This window comes from Armigeres subalbatus, chromosome 1 (assembly GCF_024139115.2).
Source record: "Armigeres subalbatus isolate Guangzhou_Male chromosome 1, GZ_Asu_2, whole genome shotgun sequence".
Classification (NCBI taxonomy): Eukaryota; Metazoa; Arthropoda; class Insecta; order Diptera; family Culicidae; genus Armigeres; species Armigeres subalbatus.
The window spans coordinates 195,756,029-195,773,608 of NC_085139.1; the positions used below are offsets into that span (position 1 = coordinate 195,756,029).

The 17,580-nt window shown below is 39.6% G+C and overlaps 1 long non-coding RNA gene across 1 annotated transcript; it reads left to right on the forward strand.

Annotated features, from left to right (window-relative positions):
- Window positions 1–833: 833 nt before the first annotated feature.
- Window positions 834–1,664, forward strand: LOC134209630 (uncharacterized). The gene is made up of 3 exons (XR_009978766.1): window positions 834–957; window positions 1,018–1,205; window positions 1,318–1,664. It is a non-coding gene; the product is annotated as an uncharacterized LOC134209630 (long non-coding RNA).
- The last annotated feature ends 15,916 nt before the right edge of the window (window positions 1,665–17,580 follow it).

The following is a 17,580-nucleotide window of genomic DNA, read 5'->3' on the forward strand; positions in this document are numbered from 1 at the left end:
GAGAAATGTAAAATCTAATTACATTTAGGCTGTGAACCATTCCAGCGATTCGTTTAACTTTTAGTTAAAATTTGACAGTTCGATGGTTATTTCTTCGTGGTTAAAAATAACCCTGCTCAGGAGCATGGTTAGATTTGACAGTTCGGTAGTTAAACTTTGTTCGCGAGAAAATTGGGCCGAATCCATTTTGTTCCAAATAACTATCAATCTGTCACAACTCAAATGGGTCGGCTTCAGGGTAAAATTTTAACCACGATGGGAAAATAACCATCGAACTGTCAAATTTTAACTTGAAGTTAAACGAATCGTTGGAATGGTTCACAGTCTTAGTATATTTATGGTTACTTCCTTCTATATTGTAGATATCGTGATTCTGCTGGACCTGCCAAACACTTTTAGGTAATGCATGTTATCATTTCAAGAGGAAACCAATTTAGCGTGACTTGCCCACGTCTTCTCGGTGCCTTTTAATCCGAGTATATTTCTAGAGGAACATTTCTAAAGGTCCTAAGTAACATTTGTAAACAAATCGAGTTATTAGCGCAGACACTTAACTGTGCTCCTAATCATAGCGGTCAATTTAAATCCACATTTATTTTTTTATTATTTCACTATATATTTTTTCCAGTGCAAAACGTCCAATCTGCATTATCGACAATATCTGACAGATTTGTCGTTTGGACCTTTTGCAATTTGACGGTCCCATCTGAAATCTGTCAAAACAAAATCAAAATTTCAGATGGGACCTTTGGTCGCACATTAACAAATTTTTGTTTTCTCTATTAAAAGTATGTTTTGTAACTAAAATTAAATGAAGACAACACTCAAGAGTCGCCAAGAGCAAGCTAGTCCGCTAATCAATCATGTTAGCTGGCGGAACTTTGATTATATCTTGGCGGAGCTCTTTATCATCGGATTCCTGACCAAGCACGACATCGATCCCAACACAAACAAGAGGTAAGGGAATTTTAATATTATTTCATGCATTAGTTTAGTTTTTCTAATTACATTCTCCAGGGGTTACCTTCGTTTGTGAACTGCCGGGTAATGAAGGAAATGACTTCAGTGGAATCTTTGATTGCGAATCGCATATCGTACTGCTGCCAACCTCCCATACGGCAGATTCCAGGCAACCCAAATCCCCGCGCTATCCGACGCTGTGCCCTTTCGTTATTAAGATCACATCCCATGGATTATTTGCTTAGGTGAGAAAGTCAATGCAGCTGATAATCCCATAAAAACTTCAAATCTAATAAATCATTCCAAATTTTCAAAGAATGATTTTCTCACTGAAACTTTTTATTCTCACCATACTAGGCTGGGCCAGTCGACTGTGCAAGCGCATCGAAAAGGAATTAGTGATCAACAATCAAGTAACTGAACGTTTGCCGCGACAAGTACCGTGAGAATTTTTTTTAAACGGAACTCGCTCTCTTAACGATGGTCTGGAGGGGAGGAAAAATGTGGCCTACCAGAAGATCCTGAGCAATTTTAGGTTTTTCAGCGAGCTTTGCCACTGACGAAACGGAAGAGGGTTTACCATTGGCCGTCGTGCTGGCATATTGCTGAACTGTGATGACTTGGGAGCTCGTCTGGATTTCAAGACTCAGATCACTATACAGAGATCTCGGCCATTAGTCCCGTGTTATTCGATAGACGAAAATAAAACAGAAAAATCAAAATCATATAATAATGGAAAAAATGTGAAAAAAAATCATAATTCCTGTACTTTCTATTGAAAATCACTTAATCTTTTATCACATTAATGGGAGCAGTGTGTATTAGAAAGGAATTCCATCACAGACAGTGAACAGTCTTAATCATACGGAATTAATTTTATTGCTCGAACTTTGCCACAGGTTGTTAAGAGCATCATTATGGGGCACGAGTATTTAAATTGCCTGTGTTATGATGTCGTTTTAGTTTAGTTATAGATGACGAGTTCGATTCTTGGTCCTGTATGGTATGTTTTCGGATAGGAAACAATCTTGACACCCATAGGCATACTGCATCCATTGTAGGAGAAGCTTTCAAATAATGATTGAGAAAATGCACAATACTAAGTTGAAAAGCAGACCAAGTTACAAAAGAAATGCAGAGTAACTAAAAAGAAGTTATTAGTTGTTGGCTAAATACTAGGCATATAATAACACCACTAGACTGGCTTTGGAAACAAAAAGTTATAGACTCCCACGGACAACTGCATTTCCTACCAATATGAGCTCAATCGGGCAGTTAGAATCAACTTCCCAAGCGAAATTATTTTAGTGCTGTATATTTTGGCTGAAAACCGTGAAAACCTCATATAAACTGCATATTAAATGCGCCAGCGTATGCAATAGTTGATTGAGCTGAAATTTACAGAAAACAATACCTAAAATCAACTTATTACATGTAAAACTGAAACGTGTAATTAAATTATACTAAGGTCCGAAGTGGCAGTCATCTTTGCATAATGTCCTACGTAACAAGTCCCAACTGAAAGATTAAAAACAATAGGTCCTAAGTAACAAAACTGTTTATAAACCATCCGTACTTTATGAAAAATGCCAAACAAACATATATTCGAATTCTACGACTGTTTTTACGTCTAAGAATCATTTAAAAACTGATATATTGTTTTTCTGTTAAAATAGGGAATATTTTTTCCATTCAAATTTTTATTTCTGGATTACTCAGTTCAAGGGCAAAGTTAGTTAGGCCCATTTGAAATGTTCATCTAGATTTACATTTACCATACAGTCGCGAAATGCAAACTTGCAAGAAATTACTTATCATGCATTCCCATCGCAGAGAAACCAGCATTTCGGATTTCTCAAACTCCACATTGAGACGCCAGCACCATGTCTGTCAGCAGCACAACCCAAAGATGAACGATATTAACATCGGCTACAAAGGCGATGAAGATGACGTTGCTGCAGCTGTTGTTGCTGTTGTTTGACAAAAGATGATGAAGTCCCATAAATGTCGTTCGTCGCGACATCGTGCTCCTTGGAACTACCTTCCTCGAACGCGAAATCCAGCCACAGGATCACACAAACAAGTGGCAACCACTAGAGTCACACCGTTTGCATTGACTTCCATGGGGCAGAGATTGATAGTGAACCTGCATCCCAGTTGCATTTCACTGAAGTGTAAAACAGAGGTTTTTCCAGACCTTCAATTTCGTTTTCCTCGAAATCTTATTTACAACACTAGAAACCACATTTCACAACTCGGGCGAAGAACATCAACTACCGTTGACTCGTTTTACCCAGAAGGGGCTGCATATTCATTCATGATGATTCCATGATGCTATCTATTTCTACATAATTCTGAATACCACATCACAAGGGGGAAAGCTTATTTCGCCGGTTGGTGGGTTGATTCCGCTACCTTACCATACTCATTTCGGGTACCATTGCTTTCAACATGCTGATAAAGATGGTTTCGCTGCTCGCTCAACGACGATGTGCAAGCGAAAGCATCTCGTTGGCTGTGTAAAAATAATCCACAAAAATAAATAAACGTTATTAGTCTCCTTCGTATCATAAATATTTTTAAATTTATCAACATTCCCCCGCGGCACCATTGGATTTGAATGGTTCTCTGAATCCGGACGGAGGACCATCAGCTTAGCCAAAGCAAACGGTGAATTCTTTAGATTACCGTGCAGATCTCGCAAAACGCTTAAAAACGCGTAGTGTGTCTTACGAGCATTTAAAGCACAGTGGAAAGTCTGTAGATGGGAGTACGTCATATTCAATCCAAAGTTTGGACTTTTACAAGGGTATTTTTATCGAAGCACTTCGAGCAGACAGCGGCGCTACAAATCTAGATGCAGATTAGCTGACAGAAACTCTTGGGAGGGCATGCGATGCGACGATGCCAAGGAGACAAGGAACAGAGCAAAGCGAATGTGCCACGATAAAGATACGTGGAATGCGGTAAGCAGAGTGACGCAAATACTGTCAGAGCTGCAGCGTGGATGGAGCAGGGACCAGCTTAAAAGCATCGGCTTGGAGGAAAATCCAGCACAGTGAGCATTGTTTGACCTCGGGTCATCGGGGCGCCGGTGAACCGGAAGTCTTCTGCCAACTGGAATCGTCGACCTCGACACTCGAACCGTCAACCTGCTGAAGGAAGAAGAAAGAAGAGGAAAGCGCTTCGGATATGTAGGCCACCGCCTGTACGGACGTCATCCACCACCGAAGACGAAGTCGGCGCAATGCGCGGAAGCGTCCCCTGTGATATCCGTTGATAGTCGGGTCACCATTAGTGCGGAAGTTTCCTTTACCGGAAATGATGGACCACCCTTGAAGCCGGGGGAGTTAGGAAATTTGTGGCATGACCGCCGAGGGATAGAGACAACGTAGCAGTGGATACTAGCCAGCCAGTCGGTGAACTAGCATAAGCTAAGGGCCGGAAGAAGTCGCAGCATCCCGTGATCCCGGGGGGATCGTGACAAGGGGGATAAGGATCCGGGAGGCACATTTTTAGCAGGTCGGGCAGGAGCCCAGCCCTGTTCACCTGAGCATTGTGCCGTGCTTCAGGTGTCGCATACTCGCCGATGTGCTCAAGAACCGTGGATTTGGCCTAGGAGGTTTGTTGGAAGGGATCAATGGTGCGAACTTTTAGAGGTAATCATACCATCTACCAGAGCTACGACAACACGCACGAACTGGGACGACGATATGCAAAGACGCGTGATCGGGTGGTGGCTGATCAATGAGAAAATGTGCAGATTGAGGATCAAAGGCCGGTTCTTAAACTTTAGGATAGCCAAGAACAATAAAGGAATAGGTAAAGATGGTGTTGGAGCTGAACTCATCAAGATGGGCCCGTAAAACCTGGCCAGAATCTGGGAAATAGAGCAGTTATCAGAAGAGTGGATGGCAGGGGTCATCTACAATAACGGCAAAAAAGTTGAAGTGCCGCAAACAAAGTGATTTCCCAGATCATCTTCCGCCGTCTGTCATCAATAGTAAATGAGTTCGTAGGAAGTTATCAAGTCTGCTTCGTCGACGGCTGCTCGACGATGGATCAGATCATTACTGCACGGGAAATACTTTGAATATAAGGTCCCATACGATAGTATAGATCACGAATCCTGGACGACAGGGCCGGCCTGGAAAGCGGTATTACGATAGAAGGGGGTAATTTCGAGGTGGTCGATGAATTCGTTTACCTTGGATCCTTGCTAACGGTTGATAATGATGCTAGTCGTGAAATATGAAGGGCGCAGGCGCATCATCTGTGGAAGTCGGGCCTACTACGGGCTCTAGAAGACACTGTGGTAAAAAAAATCACTCCCGCTCCAAATGTATCATGTACAAAACGCTCATAAGACAGGTAGTCTTCAACGGACATAAAACATGGACCATGTTCGAGAAGAACTTGCATGCACTCGGAGCATTTGGGAGACTTTGGGAGAGTAACACGGTATATCACTTTGACGTAGTGTGTTACGGTGTAAGATCTACCAAGCAGAGCCCTTCCAGAGCTTAATCCATTTTTCTGGCGAGGGCAATAAGTTGTGGTAATTTTGGATTCATCGTATTTTGTCCCCGCTACCAACAGCAGTACAGAAACAAAACATAATTAAGGTGGTTATACAACAAAGCCACAAATCGGCCATCTTGGAAACCACGTGCTTTTTCTAGTGATTTTTCTAGAGCACGAATTGAGAAAACCACAACGCCCATAGGGATGAAACAACCGTAAATCGTTTGTTTACTTATGCTGAACAATCGACTTTAATTTCAGCATTGTATAAAAATTACTACGCTAGATTTGATCTTTTGATAATAGAAATTCACCACTTGGCTTGATTGTATAATCACCTTAATGTTACCTTCCAGACAGTTGAAAGACTCGAATTCCTCTTGTTTGAGGCTAAACTGTATGCAGCCCAACTCTACGACGAACGACTACGACTACGACTTGATCCCCGGGGAGACTTGATCACCCCCTGTTTTATCGAGAACTATAGTAGTTTCCCAACTAACAATTTTGGTGCTAAAAGCTTCAGCTTCTAGCCTTTAGCTGTATAATATTTGTGTTGACTTCCTGGTCAACAAGAAAGATAACGAGACGTCTTCTGTTATTTTAATCTCCTTTATTGCGAGAGTTAAAATTATCCTACGAATACAGAGGATCAGTTGAGTGTCATAATCTTCAAAAAAAATACTCACATTTAGTCTTTCTCGTCACTCTTCGTTTACAATATGGACCGCTTATCCGTGGAATTATTTGAATTTGTCGCTATCAATCAATGCATATATATCAATTATAAATAGATAATTTAGGTTAATTGTTTCAACTCACAATTAGGTTTTACTAAGATTGTTTACAATCCGCTCGACAATTGATTTCGTAGAATACTGCCCTATTGTGTTATCTATACGTAGCTAGACAAAATTTGAATTCAATTATATTTACTCCAATTAATTCCAAGCTGTATAATTTACCTCTAGCGACGGTAATAACGAATTTAAATAATATTTGTAGGTATATAATTAGAAAATATCAAATTTCATAATTCACTGCTTTTCACATGTGTTTAATTTGTTTTCTTTTTACCCGTCTTCCCCCTAACGTAACTGTCATCTCTTTCGCCTGTCTTTATGACATACACGATCATAGTAGATCAGTGGTAATCGCCTTGGTGAGAAGCGCCGACCAAGGGGTCGTGACAATTTGAATAAAAGCAGTCAATGCTGAATAAAAGAAAAGCCTCCGAAAATAATACCTTAAACCTCAACTCGACTATTACCCAATATCTATCAGCTAGTCAGTTTGTGCCGAATATATTTTATCTTTTATCGTTTATGCAGCTTTCATATAGTCATAAAACAGCTCTGTCTGAATTAGCAACAAAACTTATCGATTAAGAGCTCATGTATGTAACTGAGTTGCTTGTTAGCAACTTCCCATATAACGGTGAGTAGCATTCACAATGAAAACGTTTTCGCTGTTGTTATAGCACTAACAATATAGCGTAATAGCGCTGTAAATTAACTAACGAAGCTTTTAGGCAATTTCTGTATCTTTGAAGATTACAAATTGTTTAAGTAAACCTTATACTATTATTATTATTTATTATTATTTACCAGACTAAGGCCGGAGTGGCCTGTGCTGCACATTTAGCTCGGTCCATGGCTGCACTTCGCAGCCACGCAGTCTGCGGAGGGTCCGCAAATCGTCCTCCACCTGATCGATCCACCTTGCCCGCTGTGCACCGCGCCTTCTTGTTCCCGTCGGATCGTTGTCAAGGACCATTTTCACCGGATTACTGTCCGACATTCTGGCTACGTACCCGGCCCACCGCAGTCTTCCGATTTTCGCGGTGTGAACGATGGATGGTTCTCACAACAGCTGATGCAACTCGTGGTTCATGCGCCTCCTCCACGTACCGTCCGCCATCTGCACCCCACCATAGATGGTACGCAACACTTTCCTTTCGAAAACTCCCAGTGCGCCTTGGTCCTCCACGAGCATCGTCCAGGTCTCGTGTCCGTAGAGAACTACCGGTCTTATAAGCGTTTTGTAGATAGTCAGTTTGGTACGGCGGCGAACTCTATTCGATCGGAGCGTTTTGCGGAGTCCAAAGTACGTACGATTTCTTGCCACTATGCGTCTCCGAATTTCTCTGCTGGTATCGTTATCGGCGATCACTAGTGAGCCCAAGTACACGAACTCTTCAACCATCTCGATTTCGTCACCACCGATAGAAACTTGTGGTGGGTGGCTTACATTGACCTCTCTTCAAGGATGGTAACGATCATTCAGTATTTTGCGTTCGATCATTTAATAATTTGTCAATAACACATTACAGAAGCTGAATTTAAAAATATGTTGAATGGTGGACTTCTAGTGCGAAGGTTTTTCTGCAACTTTGCCTAATGGTTCGTTATTAGAATTCAACTAATAACGGAGTTAGAGCGCTAAATGCAGTAACTTAAACTAAATGATTGGAATTTTGTTATCATTTAGTCTAAGTTACTGAAACTATAGCTATAACTCCGTTACTAGTGGAATTAAGACAACGAACCATTAGGCAGAGTTGTAGAAAAACCTTTGCACTAGAAGTCCACCATACAACATATTTTGAAATTCAGCTTCTGGAATATGTTCTTGACAAACTACTGAATGATCGAACGCAAATTACTGAATGATCGTTGACATCCTTGCCTCTCTTGAGCCTCTTCCTGTCATGTATACTTTGTCTTTGACGTGATGATGACTAGTCCAATCCGTTTAGCTTCGCTTTCAGTCTGATGTAGGCTTCCTCCATCCTCTCAAAGTTACGTGCCATTATATCAATGTCGTCGACGAAACTACATAACTGGACGGATCTCGTAAAAATCGTACCACTCGTGTCAATCCCTGCCCTTCGTATTACTCCTTCCAAAGCGATGTTGAATAGCAGACACGAAAGACCATCACCTTGCCGTAACCCTCTGCGCGTTTCGAACTCGAAAATGCCCCTCGAGACTCGAGAATGCCCCTGAAACTCGAACTACGCACATCACCCGATCCATCGTCGCCTTGATCAACCGTATCAGTTTATCCGGAAATCCGTTTTCGTGCATTAGCTTCCATAGCTGGTCCCGATCGATTGTATCATATGCGGCTTTGAAGTCGATAAATAGATGATGTGTGGGCACGTTGTATTCGCGGCATTTTTGCAATACCTGACGTATGGCGAACACCTGGTCTGTGGTAGAGCGTTCACCCATAAATCCCGCCTGGTACTGCCCCACGAACTCCCTCGCAATTGGTGCTAGTCGACGGCATAAAATTTGGGAGAGTACCTTGTAGGCGGCGTTCAGCAATGTGATTGCGCGGTAGTTACTACAATCCAGCTTATCGCCCTTTTTGTAGATGGGACACACGACACCTTCCATCCACTCCTGCGGCAAAACTTCCTCCTCCCAAATCTTGGTAATGACCCAGTGCAGCGCTTTAGCCAGTGTCTCACCACTGTGTTTAAATAGCTCTCCTGGTAGTTGGTCAACCCCAGGAGCTTTGTTGTTCTTCAGCCGGCCAATCTCCTCCTGGATTTCCTGGAGATCCGGTGCCGGTAAAATTATGTCTTGCTCGCATTCTCCCAGGTCCATCACCATACCGCCATCTTCGTCTGCCACATCGCCATTCAGGTGTTTTTCGTATTGCTGCCGCCACCTTTGGATCACCTCACGCTCGTTTGTAAGAAGGTTCCCGTTTATGTCCTTACACATATCCCCAAGTAACACTTCTAGTCGTAAACGAGTTGTTTCAACTAAATTACAACTACTCTCATTTCCCGATTTTAGTCCTGAGATGCTATATACAACTTAATTACGACTAAAAAAGCGCAAGAGGTGGAGCGATTATAAAACATCTCGAACGTACTAAAACATTGGTTAACGGAACTTGATCGCAACCTACATGTGACTTTAACTTAAAACTGAAAAACACAGACCAGTTATAGTTGGGTTAAAAAGAAATAGCAAAAACTCAAAAAAAGAGTTTATTTTGTGTGTGTTCTCAATCTAATGCAGCTATTCAAATAATTTAAAAACAAATTTAATTTGTGATGCAAAACATTATTGAAGGACTTTATAGACAAAGAAAATCAGTGTAGTATTTCACATATCGCCTCAAATTTTTGTGCGGCTTCAAATTTATGGTGAATATGATCGTTCTGCTTCGAAAAAAACAAACGTCCATTAGAAATTCTTGAAATTAATGATAAACTTTTGACAATAATAAAACGAACTTTTTTCTCCTTGTGCATAAAAAGTACTTAGAAGAAGCCTCTGGTGAATTACACAATAAATCATAATTTCATTGAATATTCTTGATGAATAATTAAATATTTTTTGGAATTCTAAGTTTCGATTTCTCAATTTTTCTCCAGAAATTTTAAGCTTTCAGCCATATTTAGCTTAGTAAAATCTTCAAAAGAGTTTCTACTTACTTGTCGTTTGTTTTTAAATTAGACCGATATTAAAATGAAATTATGCCTCCCCCCTCTGATTTTTTGCCCAAAAAACAAATAGAATTACCGGAAAATTATGGGAATTTTCGAAACATTCTTCAACTAATCTGAGGAGTTTTTTGAATTTTTTCGTTTTAATGCTTATGCTCTTTCAATATACTTTATATTATATTGTTAAGCTTTATATTTATTTTATTATGCTGAATGAAAATCGTATAAAAAAACAAAAAAGGCATGCAATCATGGGTTCTCTATTAGCGATACTTTCACCACAATACTGATTTCTCTTGTATACATGTGGGTAATTATTACCAAACGGACATAAATCCGTTTTATGGTAAGTTGGTGATTGTGACTACTCTGGTTGTAAAAAGATAATCCTTCATTCTCCAAAAGTATCTCTAATATTATGGAAATCTCGATAGAAATATATACGAAAGCTTAACGATTATAGCGATTGTGTCACAACACATCGCCAGTTTGCCGGAATACTATTGCTGGTGATATTCCGTCGTGACGCTTCGAAACAACTGGTTGGATATATTTTCACTTATGCTGACCCTTCCACATCATGTAGGGTAAAACGACCTATTGTGGAGGGGTTAAACCCCGTGTCAAAACAAAATTGATTTCAAAAAATCTTTAAAAATTACCTGTTGGTCTTTTTCTACATTGCAATAGTCGAAAAGAATGCTCGTTAACTATAGATTTGTAGATATTACGTCAATTGTGCTAAATTTATGTTGTTTTGTTTTTATCACAATACTACCGCAATAATAGGACGCTGTTGCCTATCGTTGCGACCAGAGTGTATGTAATTAAGAGTGGCGACACTGTCAGAATTGGAATAAAATTCATCTGTCATTCCCATACAAAATCGTGTTCCAAACGAGCAGGAGACCTGTCAAATGCGGCACATGTCGCCACTCTTAATTACAAACACTCTGGTTGCGACATTTTTCAAGGTCAGTCCTATTGTTGCGGTATTGCATGCAATTTTTATGGAAATCGATACCACAAAAATATGACCTTAGCACTACCGCAATAATAGGCTCAAAGGATTCAAATTTTTAATGAAAAATGTTGATTTTTCATAATTTTGAACGGAATTTTGTCAAACAAAAGCCGTTCTAGTCGTTAAATTCGATGAGTTTTAGCGTATCGACAATTGATTTTAATGCTATTATATACAGAATGGACTTTTTTAACACTACCGCAACATTAAGACATACCACAACGATAGGACGTTTTACCCTAGCTGAACATATTTCGTAAGCATTTTATTTTTTAATCTTTATTAAAGTGATTCGTAAGCATTAAAATAAGCGTGGTTACACATAGAACGCAACAAACATATAAAATATGACTATATTCTATCTTGCTAAACCAAAGAAATTTATTAATTGTTGACCATACAAGAGTGATAACATAAACAATATGCAATATGATTGAAAGATTAAGCCTCAGAAATAGATTACAATACCTGAAATAAAAGCGAACAAAACATAATTTATAAATAAAGAAAGTTTAAAATAACTAAAGTTAAAAAGAATGAAAATTAACAAATCTTAAGAATACCAGCTTTTTACTAAATTGATGTAAATTTGATTCGAGAGCCTATTTTTTTCAAATCATTGATAGTAAGCAACAAAGTTTTTGAATTTGGCAATATTTTTATTCGACACTGTTTGATTTGTGAATGCGACTTTGCAACATCAAAATAGTGTCAAAGATATGTTTTAAAACCACAAATAATAGTGTTTCAATCATAAACATGTTGGTAACTAATGCAACATTTTTTATTGTTTCAGTAACAGTATTACAACATCAAAGCAATTACAAATATAGTCAACACAACTGCGTAGTCCATCAGGCGATTTAATTTTTCCGGCACAATGCTAATTTATTTTGAGCTGTAGGTTAGCGAAAATACTAGTATTCCTCGCAGGGATGGCGTAGTTAATGAAAGTTATTTTGTTGCGCCAATACGTGGCCATTACCAGTTAAAAAACTAGAATCCACAGTGGAATTGCTGTTTTATTGTGATTGTGTAATTCATTTCGAGATATTTAATAATCTTTTTTTGCGTAGTATTGTCGAGTTGGTAGACAGAAAAAGTTTATTTTATTTGTATTCAAAAATGACGATTTCTGTTAGTTTTCTCCCTCATCGACTGGCGAACAGTTTTGTTTTGACGCCATTTCTTCAACAAACTGGCCAAGTCACATTGAATATATATAGAACATCGTAACTCAGCCTTCTGAATTAGAGCTGCCATCAGATAAATGTCAGATTTCAAGCTAAATGACTGAATTATAACTTATTTTTTGACTTATTTGGGGACTTGAGTGTGTGACTTACGAAACTTTTACGCAACTTGCTTATGATTTGGAGTTTCAGCAGAACCTACTTATAATTGATATACAACAAGATTTGTTTATTTTTTATTTTGGGTCGGGCTGTGGCACGTGGCCCTTACGTGAACGGTTCAACTTCTCATAGAACTTTCGTGCGTTATTAGCGCGGTACAGTTCCTTCGTCTCTTCACGGTCTCGATCTTCCTGCTGTCGCTTTTTCCTCCGGAAAATCGAGTTTTGTCTGCTCCGCGCCCGTTTGTATCGTACCTTGTTCGCCCTCGTGCGGTGTTGCAGCAATCTCGCCCATGCTGCATTCTTCTCCTCAACTAACTGCTCACATTCGCCGTCATACCAGTCGTTTCTCTGATCCGGAGCCACCGTGCCTAGTGCAGCGGTTGCGGTGCTTCCAATTGCGGATCGAATATCTCTCCAGCCATCTTCAAGAGACGCTGCGCCTAGCTGCTCTTCCGTTGGAAGTGCCATTACCAGCTGCTGCGCGTAATCTTGGGCTAGTCTACCGTCTTGTAGCCGCCCAATGTTTAGCCGCAGACATACTGCAACGAGGTAGTGGTCGGATTCAATTTTTGCACTGCGGTAAGTGCGTACGTTCGCGATGTCGGAAAAGAATTTACCGTCGATTAGAACGTGGTCGATTTGGTTTTCCGTTTCTTGGTTAGGTGATCTCCATGTGGCCTTGTGGATATTCTTGCGGGGGAAGAAAGTGCTTCGGACTACCATTCCGCGGGAGGCTGCAAAGTTTATGCATCGTTGGCCCTTGTCGTTCGATACGGTATGGAGACTATCCGGTCCGATGACCGGTCTATACATTTCCTCCCTTCCTATCTGAGCGTTCATGTCACCGATGATGATTTTGACGTACTGCACTGGGCATCCATCATATGTCTGCTCCAGCTGTGCATAGAACGCTTCTTTCTCATCGTCGGGTCTCCCTTCGTGTGGACAGTGCACGTTGATGATGCTATAGTTGAAGAAACTGCCTTTAATCCTTAGCTTGCCCATCCTTGCGTTGATTGGATGCCACCCAATCACGCGTTGGCGCATCTTACCCAGCACTATGAAGCCGGTTCCCAGCGCGTTGGTGGTGCCACAGCTGTGGTAGAAGATAGCCGCTCGATGCCCGCTTTTCCACACTTTCGGTCCTGTCCAGCAGATTTCCTGCAGCGCTACGACGACGTCGAAGTTGCGGGGATATAATTCATCGTAGATTATTCTGTCGCAACCTGCGAAGTCTAGCGACTTGTAGTTCCATGTTCCAAGCTTCCAATCGTGATCCTTTATTCGTCGCCTAGGTCGTTGCCGATTGTATCGAGTCGTATTATCTTCTATGTCGTTCGTAATGGTTGTTTTTAAAGGCGGCTTATTGGGCCTGCGCAAACCTCCTGTCTCGTCGGAGGGCCGTCGTGTCAGGGCTGTTTAGCGTCCTTCCTAACACCAGGACTTGGGCTTGTGCGCTTTGAGCGGCACAGGGTCGCTTTGGCGGAGACTACTTGCGGATACATGCAGCTTTTTATACAGGTTTAACAGGCCCATTGTCAAACCCCACCACATCCTAGGCAGGCGCCACAACTCGCAGATGGCCTGGGGAGGGATCGTCAAGCCCTTGGACATAGTCCCTGCTGCCCGCAGAAACCTTATACTGCTTTTTTTAATAGTTTATCAGTATGGAACGTCAAAACCGCAATGTTTACATTTGATTTTTGTTGCCGGAGCTATTGATTTCTGTAATGCAGCTACAAAGGTATTCACCTGCTCGTATAGCAACTGACAAAGCGCTGTCATTAATACTAGCAGAGAGTGTAAGAAAACAAGCCATTTAGAAGCGATATTTCTGTTGACGGCTACTGTTAAACGATTAACAGCAGAGTAGCATCTATACAGATCGAGAAAATGTGGCCTAAAAACAATTTCAGCGATTAATCATGCATAAAAGTTAGCAAACAGAACATGCTGATAGATGTTTGAATAATGGTTGAAATAATGCTGGAAGCATAATTTTTAAGCTTATGTTCTAAAAGCAGGATGTAGGCCTCTTTCTAACGTTTATGCAGCATGAATCTGAAAATAGCGTTAGTAAAGCAACCTTTAGGGTATGCGAAGAAGCACGTCTATAATTTTCTTAGTTATTTACATATGTCTAAGTGACGGTAATGACAGAACAGCGGCCATTGAATCAGGAGATCAGGAGTTCGAATCTAGGTAGCAACCAAATTGATATTTCAATTTTCACAAAAAAACTATTAAAAAACTCCGAAGTTTACTCTTCTTTTAAATGATATTTAATCAAATTGAATTCAGTGGCTGTATAAAACTTATTTAACAGATTCAAAAAATCTAAATAAGCGCCATTGATGGTTTAGTAAAGATTGAGAAAAAATTGTGTAACATGCTGTAAAGTAGTTGTGCAGGCACGCCAAAAACAGCTGAATAGATTCGCCAGATTTGCTGGTAAAAGAATTGAATAGAAGTTCTTGATCATATGTAGAAGCACACATATTCAGCTTGAAGACGTATAGACGAGTTGAAATAACATTTACATTGACATTAAATGTTAGTTGGGTTTGTTCTAGCGTATTTTTTAGTAGAGTAGAGTGGGGCAAGAGTACGCACTTAGCTTTCAATCGATCATGTGGCCCTTATGAAGCAAGCTTCTGCATATCAAATCAGTGTCGATGATTCATATACCCTTCCTTTATGTTACCCAGTGGAAAAAATATTGAAATTATTGAGATTCGTTTTAGTAGAACCCTTATTGCAAGACAAGTGAAAAACGCACTCTCACCCCACCGGTGGGGTAAAAGTGCGCATCGGGTGGGGTAAGAGTACGCATTTATCCAATCATGTGCTTTAAGTATATATTAACACAAATAAGAGTTAATAACATTTAATTGATGTTTAATGAGCATATATTAGGAAATGTTTAAAGATTACGTAACTCTTAAACGGGGAGGGGGCCCTAAAAATGTGCACTTTCATACGAAAAACCATTGTTTTTTTATATATACAAAAAACTACAGAGGTAAAAATATATATCAGGTTTCGCCTGGCGTATACGAAGGCATTTTCGTTAAAGAAAGTCCACCAATCACGTAACGTAAAATTTGGCTATTTCATCACCCCTCCCCCCTCATCTTACACTATTTGTATGAATCCTCTAAAAAATATATGAATCGTCATACATCTCGCAACCCCTCCCAGCTAAACGTTGCGTAATTTACGAATGTTTCTTTTGATTAAATGAAATTATCATTTAGATGAAATTGTGTTTTCGTACTATGTTTAGGTGTACAACAACCCGCATAATAAAAAACAACATGTTATATGGTCAGAATCATTATTACGATGTAAGATATAGCTTCACAGTTTACGTTGCGGTTATCGAATACTTTTCGATCGATTCAACCATAACTGCTCGACATCATCACTAAATGTCAACATATAACATGCTGTCTCTAAAATGTTCTTTATTTCCTGCATTATATGTCAACATTTTATCATACTGTTGAGCGAAAATTTTGCACGCGAAAACAGACGATTTTTAAGGTGACATAACTTAACAACCCATTCAACATATTGTTATTTGTCAAATAACCGTACCACAAACTGTTAAAACTTTATATGAGATTGTTCATTTACAGTTGTCAACAGTAAAGGATACTGTTGTCGACCGCACGGGAAAATATCCATGTACAGTTTGTAATTATGAGGGAAGTTCTAATACAATTTCATTATTTCGCTTCAGTGCTTTGTTCGCTAAGTCCTTTCTAACACCGAATTACTTCAACTTATCCTAAAAACTTGTGATAATTTCAAATTCTGTCCTTTTTTCTTAGTTGTGGATCTTTACGCTTTGAAAGAAGTCATTTCGGCCGGAGAAGTTATTTCGGCCGGAGATACGGGTTTGACATCATAACTTGAAGATTAATATGCGTACTCTTGCCCCACCGGTTCCTGCGTACTTTTACCCCACAGTCCCAACATTTATTCAAGTAATGGTTTTGACATCTTGGAAATCCAACCGGATTGGTGTTCTGCATCATAAAGTACTCTATACAATAGGTTATCGAAATGGTATAATGTTCATCTGATTGAACGTATATATGGTAATGAAATACTAGTTACGGAAATCCAATTATTTTGAGCAAAATGACCAAAAAGTTATCTAACTCCATGTCTCCCTTGTTGTTTATTCAAATCGTTTCCAATTACACATGATAATAGTTGGCCAGAATACCTGTCAAACTGATGCAGTGCTGCTAGTTCATCTTTTTTTATTAGTTCAAAAAATCGAAAACGTACTCTTACCCCACGCGCACTCTTGCCCCACTATACTCTATAGATCCTCTAGACAAATCTAGGAACTTTTTTCAAATAGGCGTAACTGTATTTGACCTTAAAATTTGAAACGACTTTTACTCTCTCTCTATTCAGCATATTTCATTCAACTGACGTTACTACCTGATAGATTGCAATCTATTCTTTCTGTTGAGTACGTTAGTTGACTAAAATAGTTTGAATTAAGAGCACAATCGTCATTCCAAAAATCAAGGTCAGAATCAATTCCGCCCATTTGAAAAAAGTTCCTAGAAATGACCTTTATGTGGTGAGTTATTTTTTGGATTGACAACCTTATTTACTCTGCAGGGCGCGCCCTGGTAGGTCAAAACATACAAACCGCCCCACATAGGAGTACGCAGTGTAAAAGCGTGGCCAAAAGTATGTCAATTATTGTGTCGTCTGTAAGTGCATTCAATAGAAACAGTAAAGTATATTTTTTGTTTTTATGTTGTTTACATTCATCTAGCACTGACCTACCTAAAGATTTTTTTTATTGGCCACGCAAAATTTGAATAACTTTTCATAACAATGACCAAATGCTTTCGTTTTTTCACAGCACAAAGGCATAAATGTGCTTAATGATTTGTACTGGTGGAAATGTCAACATTCCATCAAAGTTTTAGGATATTTGGATTTGAAGTTATTGCCTCAATATGGGGACATTTGATCCCCCATTAGTCACTCATACAAAAATTTGGCGAAAAAAATTCAAAAAATATAAATCTGTTCTCAGGCTTCTGATTTTTGGTAGATTTGACAGATTTGATGAAGGGTTAGCAGGAAACATTATTTATTTGGTAGATATCATACAAAGGAAATCAAGTCTCCCCAAATTTTCAAATTGCATGTGCTGTCGAATTCAATAACAAAAATCGTTCATGCAATCAGCAATTCGAAAATTGC